The sequence below is a fragment of the Oncorhynchus mykiss genome, chromosome 10 (genome assembly GCF_057628025.1).
Source record: "Oncorhynchus mykiss isolate SJ-2025 chromosome 10, ASM5762802v1, whole genome shotgun sequence".
NCBI classification, from domain to species: domain Eukaryota; kingdom Metazoa; phylum Chordata; class Actinopteri; order Salmoniformes; family Salmonidae; genus Oncorhynchus; species Oncorhynchus mykiss.
In genome coordinates this window covers 52,280,443-52,306,641 of record NC_143031.1, presented here as the reverse complement: position 1 = coordinate 52,306,641, position 26,199 = coordinate 52,280,443, and the positions used below count along the sequence as shown (strand labels likewise).

The window sequence follows — 26,199 nt, the reverse complement described above, 5'->3', positions numbered from 1 at the left end:
CATTTGATTGTTGAAGTGATCTTGATAGCTGTTTATCTAAAAGAGGATCTAACGTAGAGTTAAAGTCCCCTCCAACAATAACACTTGTATCCGAGATATTTGGTATGTCCTTAAATACCCTTTGAAAAAATAATGGATCATCGAAGTTGGGTCCATATAAATTGACCAAGGTTACTGGTTTCGAATTCAGTGTACCAGCCACAATAATATACCGACCATTAGGATCTGAAATCGAGGATGAGTAAACAAACGGAATGTTTTTCCTTATCAGAATTGCTACCCCTCTCGCTTCTGCATCAAAGTTAGACCGGTATATCTGACCGATCCAGCCGACTCGTAGCCTGGCCTGAGCGGAGCATTTAATATGAGTTTCTTGAAGAAACACTATGTCAGCACCCAGTGATTTAAGATGAGAGAAAACCTTAGCTCGCTTCACCACATGCCCTAAGCCATTACAGTTCCAGCTGACTATCTTTATTCCACCTGGTCTACTCTGTGCTCTGTCACTATGTGGCATTTCTTATTTTAGAGCTAATTGTTGCTGTCATACAAAACTCAGAAGAAAAACGTCCCGCCGTGCGGGAGCTTGTCATGCCACCTGTACTAATAATAAACGTGAACATAAAACACATACCCCATCCCCCCTCCCGTCCCTTTACCGAGTGACTTCCCCAAACGAAGCACTCCTTGATAACACACAAACTTTAGGGTGTCTAGACATACAGCTTGAGCTAACTCGTCGTCTATAGATGCTCCGCATATACGCTAATATTAAATAACACGTAACACTTAACTCTCACGTTAAGGGGTGAGTGGCGCTAAAACATGATATGTTATATTAGCCACAACATCTCACCAATCATAAGTCCCAAATTCTGATCTTCTAATCGAAAAGACATTTCGGAAATCCAAATACATTCCTGGCCTGTATTTGGTCATTTAGCCGGCTGACACAGCCGTTCTGTATCCTCAGCCAGGGAGCTTGCTTGTCAAGAACAGATCGGCCTCTTTTGGGTTGTCAAACGTACGTGTTGATCCTTCGACTGTCACCTTAAACCGGGCTGGGAAGAGGAATCCATATCGGATGTTGGCCGCCCTGCATTTGTTGCGTACCTCATCAAACTCTTTCCGTTGGTTCCTCACCTCCAAGGTAAGATCTGGGTAGAAAGACACCCTGGCTCCGTTGAAGTTAAGGGGGAACTTTTGACTAGCCAGCTTGAGGATGAGATCCCTGGTCTGGGGATAGTGCAGCCGTACAATGAATGGCCTTGGTGGCCCGCCCTTGGCCGGCTTCGTTGCCTGAGATCAGGATGGCCGTTTTGAAGTGTTCGCTCCCCAGCAGGGCCGGTATCAGCTCCGAGACAAATTCAGTGGGTTTCCCTTTCTCAGTGTCCTCCTGGATGCCACATATTCGGATGTTCTGGCGTCTTGAATGCGACTCAAGCATTTCCAGTCGGGCTTTCAGGGTTTTGTTGTCATTTTTTAACATTGCACACTGTTTCTCTATGTCCTGTAGCCTGGCCTCGTGATCGACTGTCGTCTGCTCAACCTCCTGCACCCTTCTCTGAGTTGCCTTCACAGTTTCGGCCAAAGTCCCAATACTCTTTGAGATATCAGCCAACCTTGTGTCCACCTTCTTGCTTAGTGAGTTTATGGCAGCCAGTATGTCACTTTGCGTAGGCTCTGTGGGGGACTCTTGGAAGCTAGCCTCTTCAGCTAACTCTCTTTTCTGGTGCCTTTTCCCTTTGTCATTATTTGTTTGAAGATATAGGTTGTGAGAGGTTAAGATAAATACTAATTTGTTTCAAAATGGAGCGGAGCTCTAGCAAAGCACGTCTACTCCATAGCACGCTCTCTAGCGCCCCCCTTGAAACAGTCTTAATATGTTCGTCAAAAGAGAGATCAGGGTCCAGAGTAACGCCGAGGTCCTTCACAGTTTTATTTGAGACGACTGTACAACCATCAAGATTAATTGTCAGATTCAACAGAAGATCTCTTTGTTTCTTGGGACCTAAAACAAGCATCTCTGTTTTGTTCGCGTTTAAAAGTAGAAAGTTTGCAACCTTCCAATTTATTTTGTCTGAAACACAGGCTTCTAGCGAGGGCAATTTTGGGGCTTCACCATGTTTCATTGAAATGTACAGCTGTGTGTCATCCTCATAGCAGGGGAATATCGCCGTCCCAAGGCAGAGCTGGATGCCGCTAAGGCAGAGAGGCGCTGGTATGAGGAGGCAGCACGGCAGCACAGCTGGAAGCCCGAGAGGCAGCCACAAAAAATTATTGGGGGGCGCACACGGGGAGTGTGGCGAAGCCAGGTAGGAGACCTGCGCCAACTTCCCGTAGTTACCGGAGAGAGAGAGGGACCGGGCAAGCACCGTGTTATGTGCGTGTGCATAGCCCGGTGCGGTACATTCCAGCTCCTCGTAGCGGCCGGGCTAGAGTGGGCATCGAGCCAGGTGCCATGAAGCCGGCTTTACGCATCTGGTCTCCAGTGCGTCTCCTCGGGCCGGCGTACATGGCACCAGCCTTACGCATGGTGTCCCCGGTTCGCCAGCACAGCCCAGTGCGGCCTATTCCACCTCGCCGCACTGGTCTGGGTACCAGGAGCATTCAACCAGGTAAGGTTGGGCAGGTTCGGTGCTCAAGAGCTCCAGTGCGCCTGCACAGTCCGGTCTATCCAGTGCCATCTCCATGCACCAGCCCTCCGGTGGCAGCCCCCCGCACCAGGCTGTCTCTCTGTCTTCTGCCTACAGGTGCTCCCGCCTGTCCAGCGCTGTCAGAGGCTTCCTCCTGTCCTGAGCTGCTAGAGTCTCCCGTCTGTCCTGAGCTACTAGAGTCTCCCGTGTGTCCTGAGCTGCTAGAGTCTCCCGTCTGTCCTGAGCTGCTAGAGCCGCCAGTCTGTCCTGAGCCGTCAGTCAGCCAGGACCTGCCAGAGCCGTCAGTCAGCCAGGACCTGCCAGAACCGTCAGTCAGCCATGACCTGCCAGAGCCGTCAGTCAGCCAGGACCTGCCAGAGCCGTCAGCCAGCCAGGAGCTGCCAGAGCCGTCAGCCAGCCAGGAGCTGCCAGAGCCGCCTGTCACGTCGGCACTGCCGGAGTCTCCAGTCTGTCCGGCGCTGCCGTAGTCTCCCGTCCATTCGGGACCCGTGGCGTGGTTCCCCAGTCCAAGGTTGGCGGCGAGGGTCGGCGCTCTAAAAAGGCCACGGAGGCGGGCTAAGAGGCACACTAAAACTATGGTGGAGTCCATATACCGCGCCAGAACCGCCACCGCGGGCAGACGCCCACCCAGGCCCTCCCCTATAGGTTCAGGTTTTGCGGCCAGGGTCCGCACCTTTGGGGGGGACTGTCACATTCTGAATTTTATTTCCTTTGTTTTGTCTTTATTTAGTATGGTCAGGGCGTGAGTTGGGGTGGGCAGTCTGTTTGTTTTTGTGTTCAGCCTAGTATAGTTGTCAATCAGAGGCAGGTATCGTTAGTTGTCTGATTGAGAATCATACTTAGGTAGCCTGGGTTTCACTGTTGGTTTGTGGTTGTTTGTTTCCGTGTGAGTGTTTGTCGCCACACGGTACTGTTTCAGTTTTTGTTTTCATCACATCGTTTATTGTTTTGTATTTCAGTGTTCAGTTCATTTTTTAATAAATCGTCATGAACACTTACCATGCTGCATCTTGGTCCGATCCTTACTCCTCTTCAGACGAAGAAGAAATCTGCCGTTACAGGGACTGAGTAGGAGGCAGTCAACACTGGGCACGCTATTCATCCAAAAGTAAAAAATGCTGCCCCCTATCCCAAAGAAGTTAGAACTTTCCTCATTTAACTTACTTTTCATCAGCCAACAACATGAGTAGGCCTAATGAACAGCAAAAACACTTGCCTATGTCAATCTACTATCCCCCATAGTACAAAAGTTGACCTATGCTATTGGTCAACTGTTCTTCTAAACTCCTGTTGTAAAGCGAAGCAATGTGCTTAATATTAGGAAAGTTGAGAAATAGTAGGCTTAGCCTATGGAAAGCTGATGGGATCCTCCTATGTTTAATACAGTCCATAAAAACTCTGTTTTCTCACGCAATTGCATAGCCTTTAGAAATGTTGCACAACATGAGCTCATGGGCTCTCATGAAGTGTTTGATTAGATTTTCGATTACATTTGTGTTGATGTCAGAGTGATAAGTGGGACAATAAAGTGCTGAGTACCAGGCAGATAGCAAATTTTGTTGGCTACTAATGACCATCAGCAGCATCAGAGCTTGGAGAATCCTAATCACCATGACTAAACGGTCACGTGGAATTTGATTGCCATCATGACTCGTGACCGCTGGTGTGGTGGTAATACAGTCACCGTAACAGCCCTAGGGCTACCCCCAGGGTGGCTAATATCGTAATATAGGTTACAAAGATACATTTGTCAAACTGCTATCAGCTTATCTGTGTTGGTGTGAATTAGGCAATTTCAATTGAAGCCAAATGGAGACAATATATGATAACGTTTTACAGAAAACACGAGATGTGAGTTGCTTATTACTAAGGTAATGTGTCATGGTCAGGGTAATGTGTCTGAGTGATGATACTGTGGGACGGATGTGGTTGAGTGAGCTCAGACAAAATAAAACAATAGCCTTTAGTTGAGCTTTGTCTTGTCATTCTTCCATGTAATTGAAGTAATCGTTTCAGTAACGTCATGCAATCTGCAATACAGCGTATATTAAACCTACATTTTATCAGCAATGGTGTATCATGTAACCTCTTGTTGTACGATGAAGACTTCCACATCTGTACCTACAGTACAGCAGACAACTGGCCTGGCCTAGTCCTGGTCTGGCCTGGCAGGTCTCCCCGTGTTTGAGATGTTGGCCCTGGGTTGAAAAGACTCCCATGAGACTCAGCTCTATTGTTTAACCTTCTGCAAGGAGCCACACTTCCAAGGCAAATGTTTCTTCAAGCCCTGCTTATTTTCAAATAAGTTAAATATAATTGATGTTGACATTGGAGCTGGGAACTCTGGGAAAGGTTGCAAAGGTCAGGGGTCAAGGTCATGACAAAGGGATTTGGGGGTATTCTGGAGGGTTCAGGAGGGTTCTGTGCATCTCAACTCAACTCAAGTCTTGGAATTCCACAGAGCAACATTCCAGAACACCTCCGAAGAACACCAGAGTTCTGATTTGTCACAACGGTCTCAGATGTATTGTTATGAAACTCTGCAAACTATTTTTATTGATTAATCCTATTTTCTCTTCTCTGCTAGACATTTCTGACCACAGCTGTGTTCATTTTTCAGCATGTTACAGAAAAGCTTGAAAACAAGTGACTCTTCTTTTAGTAAAGCCTGCATGGGAAAATCTAAGATCCAAGTTCATGTTCCAGCTTGATGAACGGAAATTGCCACAATTTGACTGTAAAACCATGACGTTAACATGACATGTAAAGCACCTGGAGTTAGCATACAATATCTGGTCAAACCTCGGAAATGAATTGTGGTGAGAGTCTTATTTCCCAAAAATGTTATGAAATAAATCACTTCCACATGGTTCTTTGGGTATAGCATTCCATAGCTTTGTTTGGAACTACAGCACTGTATGTTGGGGTGGCTGAAAGGCTAATAAACTAGCAGGACAACAATCTCATATAATGTACACAAAACATGTACACAAAACATTTGTTATTAAACTCATCTCAAGGGCATTTTACAGGCCTTTGATCTTACTCAACAGACTGGCCGCATTCACTTTTAAAGAAACTTTTTGTTCTGATTTTATTCCCAATGCAAAATGCATTAATCGGAACACCCATATCTCCATTATAAAACATTCTCTCTTTCATTCAGCTATTTGTGTACTGTGTGTGCATGATATGGTCTGCTCTGTGTTTCCCTCTCCAACTTAATTATTGTGGGCAGCAGAAAGAGAGAGTTTCCCATGGGAACTTTGTGGACGTTCTGCTCCATCCCTACTCCTTCTCTTCCTCTTACACACCATCCTAAAAAAGAAACAAGGGGAACAAGGAACGTAATCAAGGAGTTTCAGTGTTACAGTGCATTTTGGTTGCCATGGAGAAAATGTAGAGAGCAATGCGGCCTTGAAGAGGAGGGGGTATGAGGTGGGACGGGGGCTTGCCGGCTGGGAATAGGGTGGCTGCTGGCTGGAGTCTGCAACCTTCCAATGATCAATGCCTTCCCCTCCTCCTCTTCCTCCTCCTAGTTCTTCTCCTCCTCAAACTGCAGGAGACCTGCTGAGCATTACCTCTGATGAATGATAGAGTAAAGAAAGGGAGATCAACATAACAGTACTTGCTGCATGCATAAAGTGGAATAAGTCAAATGTATGAGGAGATCTGTCATGATTGGAGGATAGAATATAGATGAATGCTGCTGTAAATTATCCAAAACTTAAATACGACAAATTAATGTCTTAACCTCTCTGCGCACGGAACCCGGTAGCGGGCTGAAATTCCACCACATACGTGATCGCTACATAAATAGTCATATTAAACATTTCTGAAAATACAAGTGTCTCACATGTTTCGAAAGCCTAGAATCTTGATAATTCAACTGCGTTGTCAGATTTAAAAAAGGATTTACTGCGAAAGAATACAATGCGATTATCTGAGGATAGAGCCCCATAAAAAATATATATATATTTCAACCAGCACAGGCTAACAAAATCACAAACTGCATTAAAATAAATCGTTTACCTTCGACGATCTTCGTCTGTTTGCAATCCCAATGCTCATTGTTACACAATGAATGATCTTTTGTTTGATGAAATCAGTTTTTATAGCCTAACACGAAACATTTTGTGAACCGTTTGTGTCGTGAATTTCGTCTCATTCCATTTTCGACGACACATTCGAGGGTAAATACCCACACAAAACGGGACTTTTTCAGTCATGTTTGGTTTCATTGCAATCAACTGGTTTGTTTGTAACACAACCAAACCTGATGGGACATTTTGCGGGACGTATTGACTGAAAGAAACCGATTTGAAGACAACAAGTAATGACATCACTGTGCACCAATGTTATGACCACTGTTTCGTTGATTGACTGTATTTTAACCCAATGACCACTGATCGTCTTGAAATCTAGCTGGGTAGATAGCTTATGAGCTGAGGTAAACGGCAATATGCAATGGTTATGTGTTGGAAGACCAACCCATGTAGTAAACTCCGGCGTAAAGAGAGTCATTCGCTATTGAAGTTTTATACCGGAAGGAGCTACGCATATTACGCACAGCATTGTTTGGTAAACGCGCAGATTCAGCTGTTTATATATCAATCAGTACGGCGAGTAAGTCAGGGAAAGCTAAATCGATGTCTAGATATACAGGTGTACACACAATTTTTGTCAAGAAATTGATCGGGAAAGTGAGACAGAGATTGTTGTAGGACGATTCATTTAGCGATTCCCAAGTGGAGGAATATTTTTTGAACGGAGAGGACATGTTTTGGACTGGTAAGTTCCTCTCATGCCCTTGTTTGAAATTAATAATATAAAATATAATTTGTGATTTTTTTTAAATTTTAGAAGCAATATATAAAAATGTAATGTAATGAAATGTGAGATGCGTGTGTCTGCCGCCACACCCCAACCCACATGAAATAGCCTATTTGAGGCTGTTGAGGGGAGGGCAGGCCCACAACAATGGCCAAAGTGAAATGGAGACAGTAGATACAGCTGGTCTGTTGTCATATAGTAGAGACAGTAGATCTAGCTGAAATGTCATAATATAAAAGAGACAGTAGATCTAGCAGGTCTATAATAATATATTCAACCTTATTGTCACGACTTCCGCCGAAGTTGGCTCCCCTGCCTGTTCGGGCGGTGCTCGGCGGTCGTCGTCGCCGTCCTACTAGCCGCTACCGATCCCTTTTTTCGTTTGTCTGTTGGTTTTGTCTTATTAGTTCCACCTGTGTTTATTTTGGTTTAAATAGCTTCCCTATATGTAGTAGTTTGACCCGCCCTTGTTTTGTGCGAGATTATCTTAATGTTACGTGTGCATGTTAGGGAGTGGTGTATTTTGTTGGGCTTATTATTTTGGTGTGCAAGAGTAAAGCACTTCAACTCAGTTACTCTCTCTCTCTCTGCGTCTGATTCCTGCAACCACCTAGTCCCGCGTGACACTTATGTTCCCTGTACTCTATATACTGTAGTTACCCATGTTATTATGTAAATGTATATATTTGTTTCTTCATATTTTTTTCCCCATATTTTTTTCTCCATTTTTTTTTGGGGGGGGGGGGGTGTTAGAATACCATTTTGGCATTTTGTATATAGTTATTTGTTTCAAAATGTATACCTTCACCAATTTGTCCACTTGGGTACATTTGGGCTACTTGTGTGGGACACCTGGGTGACTTCATGATAAATGTCATGTAGCACATTCATTTTGGAAGTTATCATTCTGAAACCTTGCACAAGTACTGTTGCCCTCTTATGTTTTTTTTGTTTTATCTTGTTCATTTTAAAGATGATGATACAACAATAAAAATAAAAAACGTATGCTTTTTTTCATTGTATTATCTAAACCAGATCTATCGTATTATATTCTCCTACATTCAATTCACATTTACACAAACTTCAGAGTGTTTTCTTTCAAATGGTACCAAGAATATGCATAGCCTTGGTTATGTGCCTGAGCTACAGTGTTAGATTTGGGTATGTCTTCAGGCAGAAATTTTAAAAAGTAGGGGGGTAGCTCTAAGAGGTTTTAACTGATTAATGGGCAGAAAAGCAGACCATCAAACTTTCTTCTGCAAATAATATGAAAAAAGTTCAAACTAAAAACTGGTCAAGTGGAATGGTCAAGAAGCAGCATATTAGGAAAAAGAGTGAGTGACTGAGGAGACTGAAGTAGCCAATCAGAGCTGATGTTCTGAGACACAAAATGAGTCAACAACTGAGCTTGCTCACTAGGCAGTGACCAATTATGATATCTACAGTAACTCATTGTGCTTTCACTCTCCTGAGCCAGGGCGAACACAATCTCAAATGTTCCATTAGAATACACTGCTTTAGCTTGTCGCTTGTCTCTGGTTTTCCATAAAGCCATCCAGGCATATTCATTTTTTTAAAGAACTGAGACCCTCTTTTATACAGATACAGTGCATTCGGAAAGTATTCAGACCCCTTGACTTTTTCCACACTGTGTTACATTAAAGCCTCATTCTAAAATGGATTAAAAAATGTATCATTCATCAAAACACTAATAGAAATAGGAAGATAATAAAAACAGGAAGACCTTATTTCTATTAGTATTCAGACCCTTTGGTATGGGACTTGAAATTGAGCTCAGGTGCATTCTGTTTCCATTCATCCTCCTTGAGATGTTTCTACATCTTGATTAGAGTCCACCTGTTGTAAATGCAATTGACTGGACATGATTTGGAAAGGCACACAAATAAAATAAAATTGTATTGGTCACATTCAAACATATATCTAGCCGGTGATATTGTGGGTGTAGCAAAATGTGTTCCTAGCTCCAACAGTGCAGTAGTATCTAACATTTCACAACAATACACAAATCTAAAAGTAAAATAATGGAATTATGAAATGTATAAATATTAGAACGAGCAATGTTGGAGTAAAATTGACTAAATACAGTAGAATAGAATACGTTATATACATATGAGATGAATAAAGCAGTATGTAAACAATACGTGACTAGTGTTCCATTATTAAAGTGGCAGCAGCCTCTAATGTGCAGGGTTGAGTAGTCGGCTAGTGATGGCTGTTTAACAGTCTGGTGGCCTTGAGATAGAAGCTATTTTTCAGTCTCTTGGTCCCAGCTTTAATGCACCTGCACTGATCTCTCATTCTGGATGATAGTGAGGTGAACAGGGCACGGCTCGGGTGGTTGATGTCCTTGATTATCTTTTTGGCCTTCCTGTTACATCGGGTGCTGTAGGTGTCCTAGAGGGCAGGCAGTGTGCCCAAAGTGATGCATTGGGCAGACTGTACCATCCTCTGTAGAGCCCTGCGGTTTCCGGGTGGTGCAGTTGCCGTAGCAGGCGGTGATACAGCCCAACAAGATGCTCTTAATTGTGCATCTGTAAAAGTTTCTAAGGGTCTTAGGGGACAAATCCCAAAATAATTCTTAGGGGCCAAGTCAAACTGTGCCTTCTTCACTACACTGTCTGTGTGGGTGAACCATTTCAGATTGTCAGTGATGTGTACGCCGAGGAACATGAAGCTTTCCACCTTGTCCAATGCGGTCGCATCGACGTGGATAGGGGCGTGCTCCCTCTGCTGTTTCCTGAAGTCCTCGATCAGCTCCTTCGTTTTGTTGACGTTGAATCATTTACCATCATTGTTTCAACGCAGCCTTGAAATGGATAGGCAGTGTCCAGGAGCCAAGATGATTTTGCTGGACTCGTCATTCCTGTAGAGTATCTTCTGTCTCCAGAAGGTGTCAAAGTTATCAAAAATGACTCCAGCAGAACTACAGTAGTCTTTTAGCCAGATTTGTAATGCCAGCAGTCTGCTGAATCTTTCACACCCGTGGCCCAACAATGGTACTAGACCTGAAATTATTGGCAGTTTTTTGGATCTTTTAATACTAAAATCAGATCTTTAAAATCAATATTCAAATGTTCCGAGCTAGCCCTCCTGATGTCGTTTGACCCATCTGTGGTAGAACAACCGGAAGAAACCTTGTTATGTCCTGTACTCGTGCTCCTGGGTAGCACATGGTTTTTGCCTTTGGAACCGAGATGTTTCTCACCATAGAGCTGCCTATGATGACAGCTGGTGATGTTGAATGGGCCTGTCTCTCAGGCCCATGTCTCTCTCGGTCTGGGAGCTCTGAGGATCTGAACCCGAGGTAGAAGCCACCGGAGAGAGCGACAGAGCCAAGGATGCAGGTAACTCCGGTTCCGATCTTGATTGGGAAGCCACCAAGGACGAAGGCGCTGGAACCTCTGGATCCAGGGCGGCAAAGTTGTTTCTGGTCTGTCTTAATTTATCTACATTTCACATCAGAGTTATGGAAAAACACAGTTCTAAAGATGCCCATTGCGGTGCCCTATTGATGTTCCCATTGTTATGCAGATGCCCATTGCTGTACCCCTTAACTGTTCCATAATGCTGTGCTGATGTCCATTTCTGTGCCTACTGCTCTGCAGATCCTTGAGTCATCATAACAGCCACATACATAATGGCTCTGTATCCCTTGTAAGTTATAACCACATTGTCTATAATTCATCTTCATTTGGCTAAAAAAGTTAATTGGATACCCTTAGTTGTATTCTCATTGGCTCAGATGCGATCCCCTAATCCATATTATATTGCATACGGTTGCAGAGAGTAGGATGAGAGTAGTACTGAGGTGGGCTCAATAATAATGAATCTTTGTCGAGACACTTTGTCTGGTCTGTCCAATGCTTTTAGCTCAATTCTTTCATCCAGTGTTTCCAGTTACAGATGTGATATTTGGGCGTTCTATCGGAGGCCGGGATGGCGTGGACTTCAGCCTCAGCCACTAGGTCGTCCATCACAACTGCACCATTGTTGAATGTAACTTCTCCGTCTCAATTGTTTATTATATTATACTCAGCAGGCAGTTGGCATGGAGGGATGTAATGTAATTTAAAGGCAGCGGAAACGTTATGAATGACAAGGATTTACAAGTCATATTCCTAGAGACTGGAAAGCCATTTATAGTTGGAAAAGTAAGAAAAAGTGGCAGATGTGAATATGAGATGAGAAAATCAGAGGCATAGGTGCATGGCGTAATGTGGAAAATACTTTTCTATTTCAACAGAGGATTGTAATGCTAACTCCGGTCCTCAGATGCTTTGTGGACCTCTACATTTTTACAACAGCGTACAAGTAAAGCATGACCTTTCTCTGCAGGCTGTTTTTTACTTACCTGGAAAGCTGCTTACTCATTTTGATTGAATAAATCTGCTGCTCAATTTGCCATTAGATTAAAAAACATCATACTCAGTGGTTTCATGAAAAAAGGTAATCGACAATCTTAAATTATTGACAATATTTTCTGTCTTGGTTTATTGGCTAGAACCATTTTACAGTTTGTGGCATATTACAGTGAAATGTAATTCTAAACCTTCAATGATTTCTGAGAATACTGTATACTGAGTTTCCTGGCTTGCTTGACCATGATTGAAAACACATACTACAGAGAAACGGTTTCATACACAACATGTTGTATTACAAATGCCCCTGGTGACCTCTAGTAGCAAATGTAAATTACGGTATGTCCTACTATGTGATCCTAGATTTTGACAAATAATCTGGCTTGGGGAGCTCACTTCAACATTTCTACCAATGCAACCGCCAAAGAAAATTCCATAACTGGCCATAGTTACATGGCATGTCTTACCCTTACACCCACACTAGTGGGCGTAAGGGTAAGAGCTGAAATACAAAGGCGAGAGCTTACCCATGATGTTGCACAGTGATATAAGTCAATAAGTCATCATTTTAGTCAACGTATGATATATTTGGGATTAAAGTTACAAATCCAAATGGTCTACTTTGTGTAAATCATTGCCAATGCAGTGTATTTTCCTATAAGATGATGTGCAAATTCTTTTTAACCTACATTTCGTTTCAGGGGTGGGTTTTATTGCAAAGTTACCACCTACCAGCGTGGCCTGATTGTTTTTCTATTAGAAAAACCTAAAACGATATTCCTCTTCGCGACTGAGCCAAACAGCCTTTTGAAGTCCATTTGCCATTGCTTCTGGTTTTTTTGGTCTGTCTTTCTGTCTGTCTAAATCCTTTTGTCTGTTTGTGGCTTTATACATTTGTTTATCGTTCTCACTTCTGTATCTGTTTGTCTATCTGTTTGTAGCTTTATACATTTGTCTGTCTGTCCATTTTTGCAATGGTGCATATAGGGTTGCCGGTTGCCCTCCTGACGTCTACATCCTCATGTTTACTGCCAGTAGATGACTTTCCTTGGCTTGGAAGAGTCGGAAGAAACTGTATGCGTGTCATTCTGCAATACGCATTTCACCCCGGAGTCCTTTTCAAATTACTTGTGGAGGTGGTCTTTCAAACGAGGCTTCGACTCAATGAAGACACTGTTCCGACGGCAAGACCTTAACTAAAGAGAGCTTCTCAGCTAGCTAGCTAGTTAACTGATCAAATGTCAATAATAAACATGCTTCTTCTAGTTAGCTACATTATTAAATGAAATGTTTATGCTGACTAGCTAGCTGTGATAAAAGTATGCAATTAAAAGATCCAAATGAAATGAGCTCAGTTCAAGTTACCTTGCTAGCTACCAAAATTCAAGGTTTAGGGCAAAATTGATCCAAAACTCTCTAGGTTACAATGTACAGCTGTGTATAGGTTTCTAGCACAAGATTGGCTGCCAGACAGACCCACCGCAGGCTTGTGATTTCTCTGTGCAAAGAATCCCCACAGAGGAGCAGGGGTGAGTTTCTGACACACAAGAAGAAACTACAGTGGTTCTCATAATAACATATCAACTAGAATAATTAGCTGCTTGGCTTGGCTATTTCACTTTGCCTCTCCCCACCTACTCAGATGAAATGTTACATTACATGACCAAAAGTATGTGGAAACCTGATCATCAAACATTTAATTCCAAAATCATGGGCATTAATATAGAATTGGTCCCCCCAGTCGGCATTCCAATTCATCCCAAAGGAGATTGATGGGGTTGAAGTCAGGGCACTGTGCAGGCCAATCAAGTTCTTCCACACTGATCTCAACAAACCATTTCTGTATGGACCTCGCTTTGTGCTTGGGGGCATTGTCATGCTGAAACAAGAAAGCGCCTTCCCCAAACTGTTGCCACAAAGTTGGAAGCACAGAATCGTCTAGAATGTCATTCTGTGCTGTAGTGTTAGGATTTCCCTTCATTGGAACTAAGGGATCTAGCCTGAACCATGAAAACAGTCCCAGACCATTATTCCTCTTCCATCCAACTTTACAGTTGGCACTATGCATTGGGCAGGTACAGTAGCATTCTCCTGGTATCCGCCAAACCCAGATTCGTCCATCAGACTGCCGGATGGTGAAGCATGATTCATCACTCCAGAGAGTTTCCACTGCTCCAGAGTCCAATGGTGGAGAGCTTTACACCGCACAAGTCGACGCTTGGCATTGTGCATGGTGATCTTAGGCTTGTGTGCGGCTGCTCAGCCATGGAAAACCATTTCATTAAGCTCCCGATGAACAGTTCTTGCGCTGACATTGCTTCCGGAGGCAGTGAGTGTTGTAACCGAGGACATACAATTTTTTACGCGCTACCGGCTTCAGCACTCGGCGGTCCCATTCTGTGAGATTGTGTGGCCTACCACTTCATGGCTCTGTTCCAGGATGTTGTGGGTAATCCAGGGCCATACTAACAGCTGCTGGAAAGCGTGACTATCCCAGTCTATCTCTGCTCTGAATTTGACAAATCAGTGCATAAGTAGGATACACAAAAATATATTATTTTGCTTAAGTTTTCATGTACCAAATAAGTTCAATGTGTTTTCATCGCATTTTCAACTCTACCAATAGTTTTGTATGTTTTGTCACAAAAACTTTTGCATTAAATAGTCTTTGCACATGCGCTCTAGTCAACAGCTTGCACATACAGTGCGGGTAGTCCGTGCGGGTCTACATGATGAGATTATTATGTATAAGAGCAAGAATATTTATATTTGTCAAATGGCAGTCAAGCATCGATCGTCATGTCACCAGAAGAAGACCCTTAATATTTATAGGAAAGGAGCATTAAGCGTACATTTTCAACACCCTGTGAAGTTCATAATTTATTGAATCTGTAGCCTAATAAACTGCATGGTTTCCTGAGTTGTAGTGGGAGGACCACACACAATATAATTGTGTGACTTCAAGTTTGCTTCAATATGATGCTTATTATATCAATATTTGCAGCATAAAAACTTTTCCACCACTATTTCTCACAGAATACATTTTACAGACACAAAAAGATTCCCCACCATATCGAATTAACAAATCATATGTAGGCATTTTTAAAATTGTAGGGGAACTTCCTGTTTCCAATTCAGCTGTTCTATATTTTTTTATACGTTTAACTTTACTCGCATGAAAACTGTGAATGGAAATGTGGTTTATGACAGACAAAAATCACTATTCAACTGTAATATACCTCTGTGTTTCATGTCTGCTATAGGGATGATGCACTGTGTAATCATCCCTCCAGATTCCGGATGAGAAAGCATTTGCAGCCATCAACACAGTAAATGTGTTCTAACACCTCACACTGAGGGGATTCACCTAGAGTGCAGTCTACACATTCATTCAACTATAGTGGTAAGTCACGGAATCCTAGCACTAGGATACTGATGTTGGATCTGGAGCCATGACAGACGGGGCTGAATCATATCAACACATAGTTTCTGCAGTAAATCTCCATCTGACATTACAGCATGATTTGCTCAAAAGTCAAAGCACCTAGATCTCAAGTTAGGATTACGCCTACAATAGCTTCAATGACCTAACTATACTCATGTGTCGTGTTTTACAGGACTGCTGTGCTGCGTGAGACCAGATGGACAGAGGCTGAATCATTGGTTGTTATAAAAATAAAGTTTTTTAATGAATTGTACTGTTGAAATAAAGTGAGGATGTTTACACAATTTGACCGACTAAATCATTCTAATAGGTGAAATTTGGCCTGAACACACTGGGATTACCAAGTGGACACAGCACCAATTCGCAACAACTGTTACAATTGCAAATTAAATACTTTGAAATGGAATAAAATGTATTCCAATCTACAGAAAGCCAGTAGGTTTATTCTAGTCCACTATTCTTTTGCTCTGGATTTCCCCATTGACTGGGGATTCATTGATATTTCAGTTACCATAGGTATGTCCAATCCTCCTATAATTAGAACCATGCTGGTGCTCTAACACAGCATACTTTGAATGTTTCTACCCATGTATTTCAGCATCCATGACCCCGCACAAGAACACCCATTTGAGATAACATTAGATGGCAAAGTGTTCCCTACATGCTTATGACATACTAGATTCAGAACCAGCCATAACCAGTGTTATGGCTAATCCTTTGAACACTACCCTAAATATAGGTTTCCACTAGTTTCCACAGCCACAAAGAAAACGTGGCTATATAGAAAGAATGAATGAAAACAAAAATGCTTTAGGGTTAGGGTTAGGCATAAGGTTAACAATGTGGTTAAGGTTAGGTTTAAAATCATATTTTAAGAAAATAAATTGTAGAAAAGGGCGGGGTTTATGACTTGGTGGCTGTGGTAACTAGTGATGACCCTAAAGACAGAATGTGTTGTTGTTTATTGTTGCTTGGTTAAGAGGTCATCACCAGAGCATCATGGATAGTTCACATTCACTCAGACGTATCTGGATCATATACAGTCATTGATCTGTATGTACCGGTACTGCTGTATCCCAGAGAGAACAAGGAGCATCTTTGGCTGTATGCTAGCTAGCTGAATGTGTATAAACCACCAGACTTCTGTGAGTAAAGTTACAACATGTGTTTATAGTTATATATGTTGTCAAAAGCTAGAGGATTAGCTATGGCATAATGACTCAGATGCATTAAAGCAGGAAGAACCAGTGACTATAAAAAAATGGTCAAACTGTTATCACAGACTGGAACATGTCATCGGATTCTTCTGATGACATTGAGGAATACACCACATCCGTCACTGGCTTTATCAATAAGTGCATTGAGGACGTCGTCCCCACAGTGACTGTATGTACATACCCCAACCAGAAGCCATCGCTACAACTCCCGTACAGGCTCAGGAGAGACGAAGGTCGAAAGTCATGCGACCTCCGATACACAACCCAAACTTCTTAACAAAGTACGCATCCAACCCGGAAGCCAGCCGCACCAATGTGTCGGAGGAAACACCACGCACCTGGCAACCTTGGTTAGCGTGCACTGTGCCCGGACTGCCACAGGAGTTGCTGGTGCGCGATGAGACAAGGACATCCCTACCGGCCAAGCCCTCCCTAACCCGGACGACGCTAGCCCAATTGTGTGTCGCCCCACAGACCTCCCGGTCGCGGCCGGTTACGACAGAGCCTGGGCGCGAACCCAGGGTCTCTGGTGGCACAGCTGGCGCTGCAGTACAGCGCCCTTAACCACTGCGCCACCCGGGAGGCCCCATTACAGGCAACTGCCATTTTCAAGGTGCGGGACTCTAACCCGGAAGCTTACAAGAAATCCCGCTATGCCCTGCGACGAACCATCAAACAGGCAAAACGTCAATACAGGGCTAAGTTTGAATCATACTACACCGGCTCCGACACTTGTCGGATGTGGCAGGGCTTGCAAACTATTACAGACTACAAAGGGAAGCACAGCTGAGAGCTGCCCAGTGACACGAGCCTACCAGACGAGCTAAACCACTTCTATGCTCTCTTCGAGGCAAGCAACACTGAGGCATGTATGAGTGCATCAGCTGTTCCGGACGACTGTGTGTGATCACTCTCTCCGTAGCCGACGTGAGTAAGGCCCTTAAACAGGTCAACGTACACAAGACTGCAGGGCCAGACGGATTACCAGGACGTGTGCTCCAGGCATGTGCTGACCAAATGGCAGGTGTCTTCACTGACATTTTCAACCTCTCCCTGATTGAGTTTGTAATACCAACACATGTTTTAAGCAGGCCACCATAGTGCCTGTGTCCTAGAACACAAAGGTAACCTGCCTAAATGACAACCGACCCGTAGAACTCACGTCTGTAGCCATGAAGTGCTTTGAAAGGCTGGTCATGGCTCACATCAACACCATCATCCCAGAAACTCTACACCTACTCCAATTTATAAACCGCCCCAACAGATCCACAGATATTGCAATCTCTATTGCACTCCACACTGACCTTTCCCACCTGGACAAAAGGAACACCCATGTAAGAATGCTATTCATTGACTACAGCTCAGCGTTCAACACCATAGTGCCCTCAAAGCTCATCACTAATCTAAGGACCCTGGGACTAAACACCTCCCTCTGCAACTGGATCCTGGACTTCCTGACGGGCCGCCCCCAGGTGGTAAGGGCAGGTAACAACACATCCGCCACGCTGATCCTCAACACAGGGGTCCCTCAGGGGTGCGTGCACAGCCCCCTCCTGTACTCGCTGTTCACTCATGACTGCACGGCCAGGCACGACTCCGACACCATCATTAAATTTGCAGATGACACACCAGTGGTAGGCCTGATCACTGACAACAACGAGACAGCCTATAGGGAGGAGGTCAGAGACCTGGCTGTTTAGTGCCAGGACAACAACCTCTCCCTCAACGTGATCAAAACAAGGGAAATTATTGTGGACAACAGGAAAAAGAGGACCGAGCACAGCCCCATTCTCATCGACGGGGCTTCAGTGGAGCAGGTTGAGAGCTTCAAGTTCCTTGGTATCCACATCACCAACAAACTAACATGGTCCAAGTACATCAAGACAGTCATGAAGCGGGCACGACAAAACCTATTCCCCCTCAGTAGACTGAAAAGATGTGGCATGGATCCTCAGATCCTCAAAAGTTTCTAAAGCTGCATCGCTGTCTGGTATGGCAACTGCTCGGCCTTCGACCGCAAGGCATTACAGAGGGTAGTGCGAATGGCCCAGTACATCACTGGGGCCAAGCTCCTTGCCATTCAGGACCTCTATACCAGGCGGTGTCAGAGTTAGGCCCTTAAAATGTTCAACGACTCCAGCCAGTCATTGACTGTCTGCTCTGCTACTGCATGGCAAGCGGTACCGATGCACAAGTCTGGGACCAGCAGCACGCTGAATAGCTTCTACCCCCAAGTCATAAGACTACTAAATAGTTGTTTATTATCTGTCACTTTATTTGTAGTTTTATGGTCATATCTACCTCAATTACCTAGTACCTCTGCACTGGTGTCCCGTGTATATAGCCAAATTATCATTACTCATTGTGTATTCACTTCCTTGTGTTATTATTTTTCTAATTTTTTTTCTGCATTGTTGGGAAGGGCCCATAAGTAATCATTTCACTGTTTGTCTACACCTGATCTTTATGAAGCATGTGACAAATAACTTTTGATTGGATATGATGTTTACTGGAGTGGCCATAGGACTGGATGGATCATAGGTCTCCTGGTATATTGGAAACAATATACCACACAATTAGGACATATATTTCACTGAACATGCCTGATAAACATGCTAATATGTCAGCACTATTTTTTTAACCTTTATTTACAGTGCCTTGCGAAAGTATTCGGCCCAATTGAACTTTGCGACCTTTTGCCACATTTCAGGCTTCAAACATAAAGATATAAAACTGTATTTTTTTGTGAAGAATCAACAACAAGTGGGACACAATCATGAAGTGGAACGACATTTATTGGATATTTCAAACTTTTTTAACAAATCAAAAACTGAAAAATTGGGCGTGCAAAATTATTCAGCCCCTTTACTTTCAGTGCAGCAAACTCTCTCCAGAAGTTAAGTGAGGATCTCTGAATGATCCAATGTTGACCTAAATGACTAATGATGATAAATACAATCCACCTGTGTGTAATCAAGTCTCCGTATAAATGCACCTGCACTGTGATAGTCTCAGAGGTCCGTTAAAAGCGCAGAGAGCATCATGAAGAACAAGGAACACACCAGGCAGGTCCGAGATACTGTTGTGAAGAAGTTTAAAGCCGGATTTGGATACAAAAAGATTTCCCAAGCTTTAAACATCCCAAGGAGCACTGTGCAAGCGATAATATTGAAATGGAAGGAGTATCAGACCACTGCAAATCTACCAAGACCTGGCCGTCCCTCTAAACTTTCAGCTCATACAAGGAGAAGACTGATCAGAGATGCAGCCAAGAGGCCCATGATCACTCTGGATGAACTGCAGAGATCTACAGCTGAGGTGGGAGACTCTGTCCATAGGACAACAATCAGTCGTATATTGCACAAATCTGGCCTTTATGGAAGAGTGGCAAGAAGAAAGCAATTTCTTAAAGATATCCATAAAAAGTATTGTTTAAAGTTTGCCACAAGCCACCTGGGAGACACACCAAACATGTGGAAGAAGGTGCTCTGGTCAGATGAAACCAAAATTGAACTTTTTGGCAACAATGCAAAACGTTATGTTTGGCGTAAAAGCAACACAGCTGAACACACCATCCCCACTGTCAAACATGGTGGTGGCAGCATCATGGTTTGGGCCTGCTTTTCTTCAGCAGGGACAGGGAAGATGGTTAAAATTGATGGGAAGATGGATGGAGCCAAATACAGGACCATTCTGGAACAAAACCTGATGGAGTCTGCAAAAGACCTGAGACTGGGACGGAGATTTGTCTTCCAACAAGACAATGATCCAAAACATAAAGCAAAATCTACAATGGAATGGTTCAAAAATAAACATATCCAGGTGTTAGAATGGCCAAGTCAAAGTCCAGACCTGAATCCAATCGAGAATCTGTGGAAAGAACTGAAAACTGCTGTTCACAAATGCTCTCCATCCAACCTCACTGAGCTCGAGCTGTTTTGCAAGGAGGAATGGGAAAAAATGTCAGTCTCTCGATGTGCAAAACTGATAGAGACATACCCCAAGCGACTTACAGCTGTAATCGCAGCAAAAGGTGGTGCTACAAAGTATTCAAAGCTCTAACACAGCATACTTTGAATGTTTCTACCCATGTATTTCAGCATCCATGACCCCGCACAAGAACACCCATTTGAGATAACATTAGATGGCAAAGTGTTCCCTACATGCTTATGACATACTAGATTCAGAACCAGCCATAACCAGTGTTATGGCTAATCCTTTGAACACTACCCTAAATATAGGTTTCCACTAGTTTCCACAGCCACAAAGAAAACGTGGCTATATAGAAAGAATGAATGAAAACAAAAATGCTTTAGGGTTAGGGTTAGGCATAAGGTTAACAATGTGGTTAAGGTTAGGTTTAAAATCATATTTTAAGAAAATAAATTGTAGAAAAGGGCGGGGTTTATGACTTGGTGGCTGTGGTAACTAGTGATGACCCTAAAGACAGAATGTGTTGTTGTTTATTGTTGCTTGGTTAAGAGGTCATCACCAGAGCATCATGGATAGTTCACATTCACTCAGACGTATCTGGATCATATACAGTCATTGATCTGTATGTACCGGTACTGCTGTATCCCAGAGAGAACAAGGAGCATCTTTGGCTGTATGCTAGCTAGCTGAATGTGTATAAACCACCAGACTTCTGTGAGTAAAGTTACAACATGTGTTTATAGTTATATATGTTGTCAAAAGCTAGAGGATTAGCTATGGCATAATGACTCAGATGCATTAAAGCAGGAAGAACCAGTGACTATAAAAAAATGGTCAAACTGTTATCACAGACTGGAACATGTCATCGGATTCTTCTGATGACATTGAGGAATACACCACATCCGTCACTGGCTTTATCAATAAGTGCATTGAGGACGTCGTCCCCACAGTGACTGTATGTACATACCCCAACCAGAAGCCATCGCTACAACTCCCGTACAGGCTCAGGAGAGACGAAGGTCGAAAGTCATGCGACCTCCGATACACAACCCAAACTTCTTAACAAAGTACGCATCCAACCCGGAAGCCAGCCGCACCAATGTGTCGGAGGAAACACCACGCACCTGGCAACCTTGGTTAGCGTGCACTGTGCCCGGACTGCCACAGGAGTTGCTGGTGCGCGATGAGACAAGGACATCCCTACCGGCCAAGCCCTCCCTAACCCGGACGACGCTAGCCCAATTGTGTGTCGCCCCACAGACCTCCCGGTCGCGGCCGGTTACGACAGAGCCTGGGCGCGAACCCAGGGTCTCTGGTGGCACAGCTGGCGCTGCAGTACAGCGCCCTTAACCACTGCGCCACCCGGGAGGCCCCATTACAGGCAACTGCCATTTTCAAGGTGCGGGACTCTAACCCGGAAGCTTACAAGAAATCCCGCTATGCCCTGCGACGAACCATCAAACAGGCAAAACGTCAATACAGGGCTAAGTTTGAATCATACTACACCGGCTCCGACACTTGTCGGATGTGGCAGGGCTTGCAAACTATTACAGACTACAAAGGGAAGCACAGCTGAGAGCTGCCCAGTGACACGAGCCTACCAGACGAGCTAAACCACTTCTATGCTCTCTTCGAGGCAAGCAACACTGAGGCATGTATGAGTGCATCAGCTGTTCCGGACGACTGTGTGTGATCACTCTCTCCGTAGCCGACGTGAGTAAGGCCCTTAAACAGGTCAACGTACACAAGACTGCAGGGCCAGACGGATTACCAGGACGTGTGCTCCAGGCATGTGCTGACCAAATGGCAGGTGTCTTCACTGACATTTTCAACCTCTCCCTGATTGAGTTTGTAATACCAACACATGTTTTAAGCAGGCCACCATAGTGCCTGTGTCCTAGAACACAAAGGTAACCTGCCTAAATGACAACCGACCCGTAGAACTCACGTCTGTAGCCATGAAGTGCTTTGAAAGGCTGGTCATGGCTCACATCAACACCATCATCCCAGAAACTCTACACCTACTCCAATTTATAAACCGCCCCAACAGATCCACAGATATTGCAATCTCTATTGCACTCCACACTGACCTTTCCCACCTGGACAAAAGGAACACCCATGTAAGAATGCTATTCATTGACTACAGCTCAGCGTTCAACACCATAGTGCCCTCAAAGCTCATCACTAATCTAAGGACCCTGGGACTAAACACCTCCCTCTGCAACTGGATCCTGGACTTCCTGACGGGCCGCCCCCAGGTGGTAAGGGCAGGTAACAACACATCCGCCACGCTGATCCTCAACACAGGGGTCCCTCAGGGGTGCGTGCACAGCCCCCTCCTGTACTCGCTGTTCACTCATGACTGCACGGCCAGGCACGACTCCGACACCATCATTAAATTTGCAGATGACACACCAGTGGTAGGCCTGATCACTGACAACAACGAGACAGCCTATAGGGAGGAGGTCAGAGACCTGGCTGTTTAGTGCCAGGACAACAACCTCTCCCTCAACGTGATCAAAACAAGGGAAATTATTGTGGACAACAGGAAAAAGAGGACCGAGCACAGCCCCATTCTCATCGACGGGGCTTCAGTGGAGCAGGTTGAGAGCTTCAAGTTCCTTGGTATCCACATCACCAACAAACTAACATGGTCCAAGTACATCAAGACAGTCATGAAGCGGGCACGACAAAACCTATTCCCCCTCAGTAGACTGAAAAGATGTGGCATGGATCCTCAGATCCTCAAAAGTTTCTAAAGCTGCATCGCTGTCTGGTATGGCAACTGCTCGGCCTTCGACCGCAAGGCATTACAGAGGGTAGTGCGAATGGCCCAGTACATCACTGGGGCCAAGCTCCTTGCCATTCAGGACCTCTATACCAGGCGGTGTCAGAGTTAGGCCCTTAAAATGTTCAACGACTCCAGCCAGTCATTGACTGTCTGCTCTGCTACTGCATGGCAAGCGGTACCGATGCACAAGTCTGGGACCAGCAGCACGCTGAATAGCTTCTACCCCCAAGTCATAAGACTACTAAATAGTTAGTTGAAGAGTTAACAAAATAGATACCCGGACTATCTCTCCTTCCAGACCCATATCAAACATCTCCAATCCAAAGTTAAATCTAGAATTGGCTTCCTATTTCGCAACAAAGCATCCTTCACTCATGCTGCCAAACATACCCTTGTAAAACTGACCATCCTAACCAATCCTCGACTTTGGCGATGTCATTTACAAAATATCCTCCAATACCCTACTCAACAAATTGGATGCAGTCTATCACAGTGCAATCCGTTTTGTCACCAAAGCCCCATATACTACCCACCATTGCGACCTGTACGCTCTCGTTGGCTGGCCCTCGCTTCATACTCGTCGCCAAACCCACTGGCTCCATGTCATCTACAAGACCCTGCTAGGTAAAGTCCCCCCTTATCTCATCTCGCTGGTCACCATAGCATCTCCCACCTGTAGCACACGCTCCAGCAGGTATATCTCTCTAGTCACCCCCAAAACCAATTCTTTCTTTGGCCGCCTCTCCTTCCAGTTCTCTGCTGCCAATGACTGGAACGAACTACAAAAATCTCTGAAACTGGAAACACTTATCTCCCTCACTAGCTTTAAGCACCAACTGTCAGAGCAGCTCACAGATTACTGCACCTATAATTTAGCCCAAACAACTACCTCTTTCCCTACTGTATTTTAATTTATTTATTTATTTTGCTCCTTTGCACCCCATTATTTGTATTTCTACTTTGCACATTCTTCCATTGCAAATCTACCATTCCAGTGTTTTACTTGCTATATTGTATTTACTTTGCCACCATGGCTTTTTTTTGCCTTTACCTCCCTTCTCACCTCATTTGCTCACATCGTATATAGACTTGTTTATACTGTATTATTGACTGTATGTTTGTTTTACTCCATGTGAAACTCTGTGTCGTTGTATCTGTCGAACTGCTTTGCTTTATCTTGGCCAGGTCGCAATTGAAAATGAGAACTTGTTCTCAACTTGCCTACCTGGTTAAATAAAGGTGAAATAAAATGTAAAAATATCTGCATTGACCCTTTTTGCATTAACTATGTTGACTCATCACATACGATGCTGCTACTGTTTATTATCTGTCACTTTATTTGTAGTTTTATGGTCATATCTACCTCAATTACCTAGTACCTCTGCACTGGTGTCCCGTGTATATAGCCAAATTATCATTACTCATTGTGTATTCACTTCCTTGTGTTATTATTTTTCTAATTTTTTTTCTGCATTGTTGGGAAGGGCCCATAAGTAATCATTTCACTGTTTGTCTACACCTGATCTTTATGAAGCATGTGACAAATAACTTTTGATTGGATATGATGTTTACTGGAGTGGCCATAGGACTGGATGGATCATAGGTCTCCTGGTATATTGGAAACAATATACCACACAATTAGGACATATATTTCACTGAACATGCCTGATAAACATGCTAATATGTCAGCACTATTTTTTTAACCTTTATTTACAGTGCCTTGCGAAAGTATTCGGCCCAATTGAACTTTGCGACCTTTTGCCACATTTCAGGCTTCAAACATAAAGATATAAAACTGTATTTTTTTGTGAAGAATCAACAACAAGTGGGACACAATCATGAAGTGGAACGACATTTATTGGATATTTCAAACTTTTTTAACAAATCAAAAACTGAAAAATTGGGCGTGCAAAATTATTCAGCCCCTTTACTTTCAGTGCAGCAAACTCTCTCCAGAAGTTAAGTGAGGATCTCTGAATGATCCAATGTTGACCTAAATGACTAATGATGATAAATACAATCCACCTGTGTGTAATCAAGTCTCCGTATAAATGCACCTGCACTGTGATTGTCTCAGAGGTCCGTTAAAAGCGCAGAGAGCATCATGAAGAACAAGGAACACACCAGGCAGGTCCGAGATACTGTTGTGAAGAAGTTTAAAGCCGGATTTGGATACAAAAAGATTTCCCAAGCTTTAAACATCCCAAGGAGCACTGTGCAAGCGATAATATTGAAATGGAAGGAGTATCAGACCACTGCAAATCTACCAAGACCTGGCCGTCCCTCTAAACTTTCAGCTCATACAAGGAGAAGACTGATCAGAGATGCAGCCAAGAGGCCCATGATCACTCTGGATGAACTGCAGAGATCTACAGCTGAGGTGGGAGACTCTGTCCATAGGACAACAATCAGTCGTATATTGCACAAATCTGGCCTTTATGGAAGAGTGGCAAGAAGAAAGCAATTTCTTAAAGATATCCATAAAAAGTATTGTTTAAAGTTTGCCACAAGCCACCTGGGAGACACACCAAACATGTGGAAGAAGGTGCTCTGGTCAGATGAAACCAAAATTGAACTTTTTGGCAACAATGCAAAACGTTATGTTTGGCGTAAAAGCAACACAGCTGAACACACCATCCCCACTGTCAAACATGGTGGTGGCAGCATCATGGTTTGGGCCTGCTTTTCTTCAGCAGGGACAGGGAAGATGGTTAAAATTGATGGGAAGATGGATGGAGCCAAATACAGGACCATTCTGGAACAAAACCTGATGGAGTCTGCAAAAGACCTGAGACTGGGACGGAGATTTGTCTTCCAACAAGACAATGATCCAAAACATAAAGCAAAATCTACAATGGAATGGTTCAAAAATAAACATATCCAGGTGTTAGAATGGCCAAGTCAAAGTCCAGACCTGAATCCAATCGAGAATCTGTGGAAAGAA

General features: G+C 43.8%; 2 long non-coding RNA genes across 8 annotated transcripts in view; one reads left to right on the top strand and one right to left on the bottom strand.

Moving 5' to 3' along the window:
* Positions 1 to 15,598, top strand: part of LOC149980064 (uncharacterized) — a 200,878-nt gene extending 185,280 nt beyond the window's left edge. Inside the window, exon 3 of the long non-coding RNA XR_016483805.1 lies at positions 15,487 to 15,598. This is a non-coding gene — a long non-coding RNA (uncharacterized LOC149980064). The remainder of the gene's footprint in view (positions 1 to 15,486) is intronic.
* The window catches only part of LOC149980063 (uncharacterized), a 145,175-nt gene that overhangs the window by 97,187 nt on the left and 21,789 nt on the right, over positions 1 to 26,199 (bottom strand). The window lies entirely within an intron of this gene.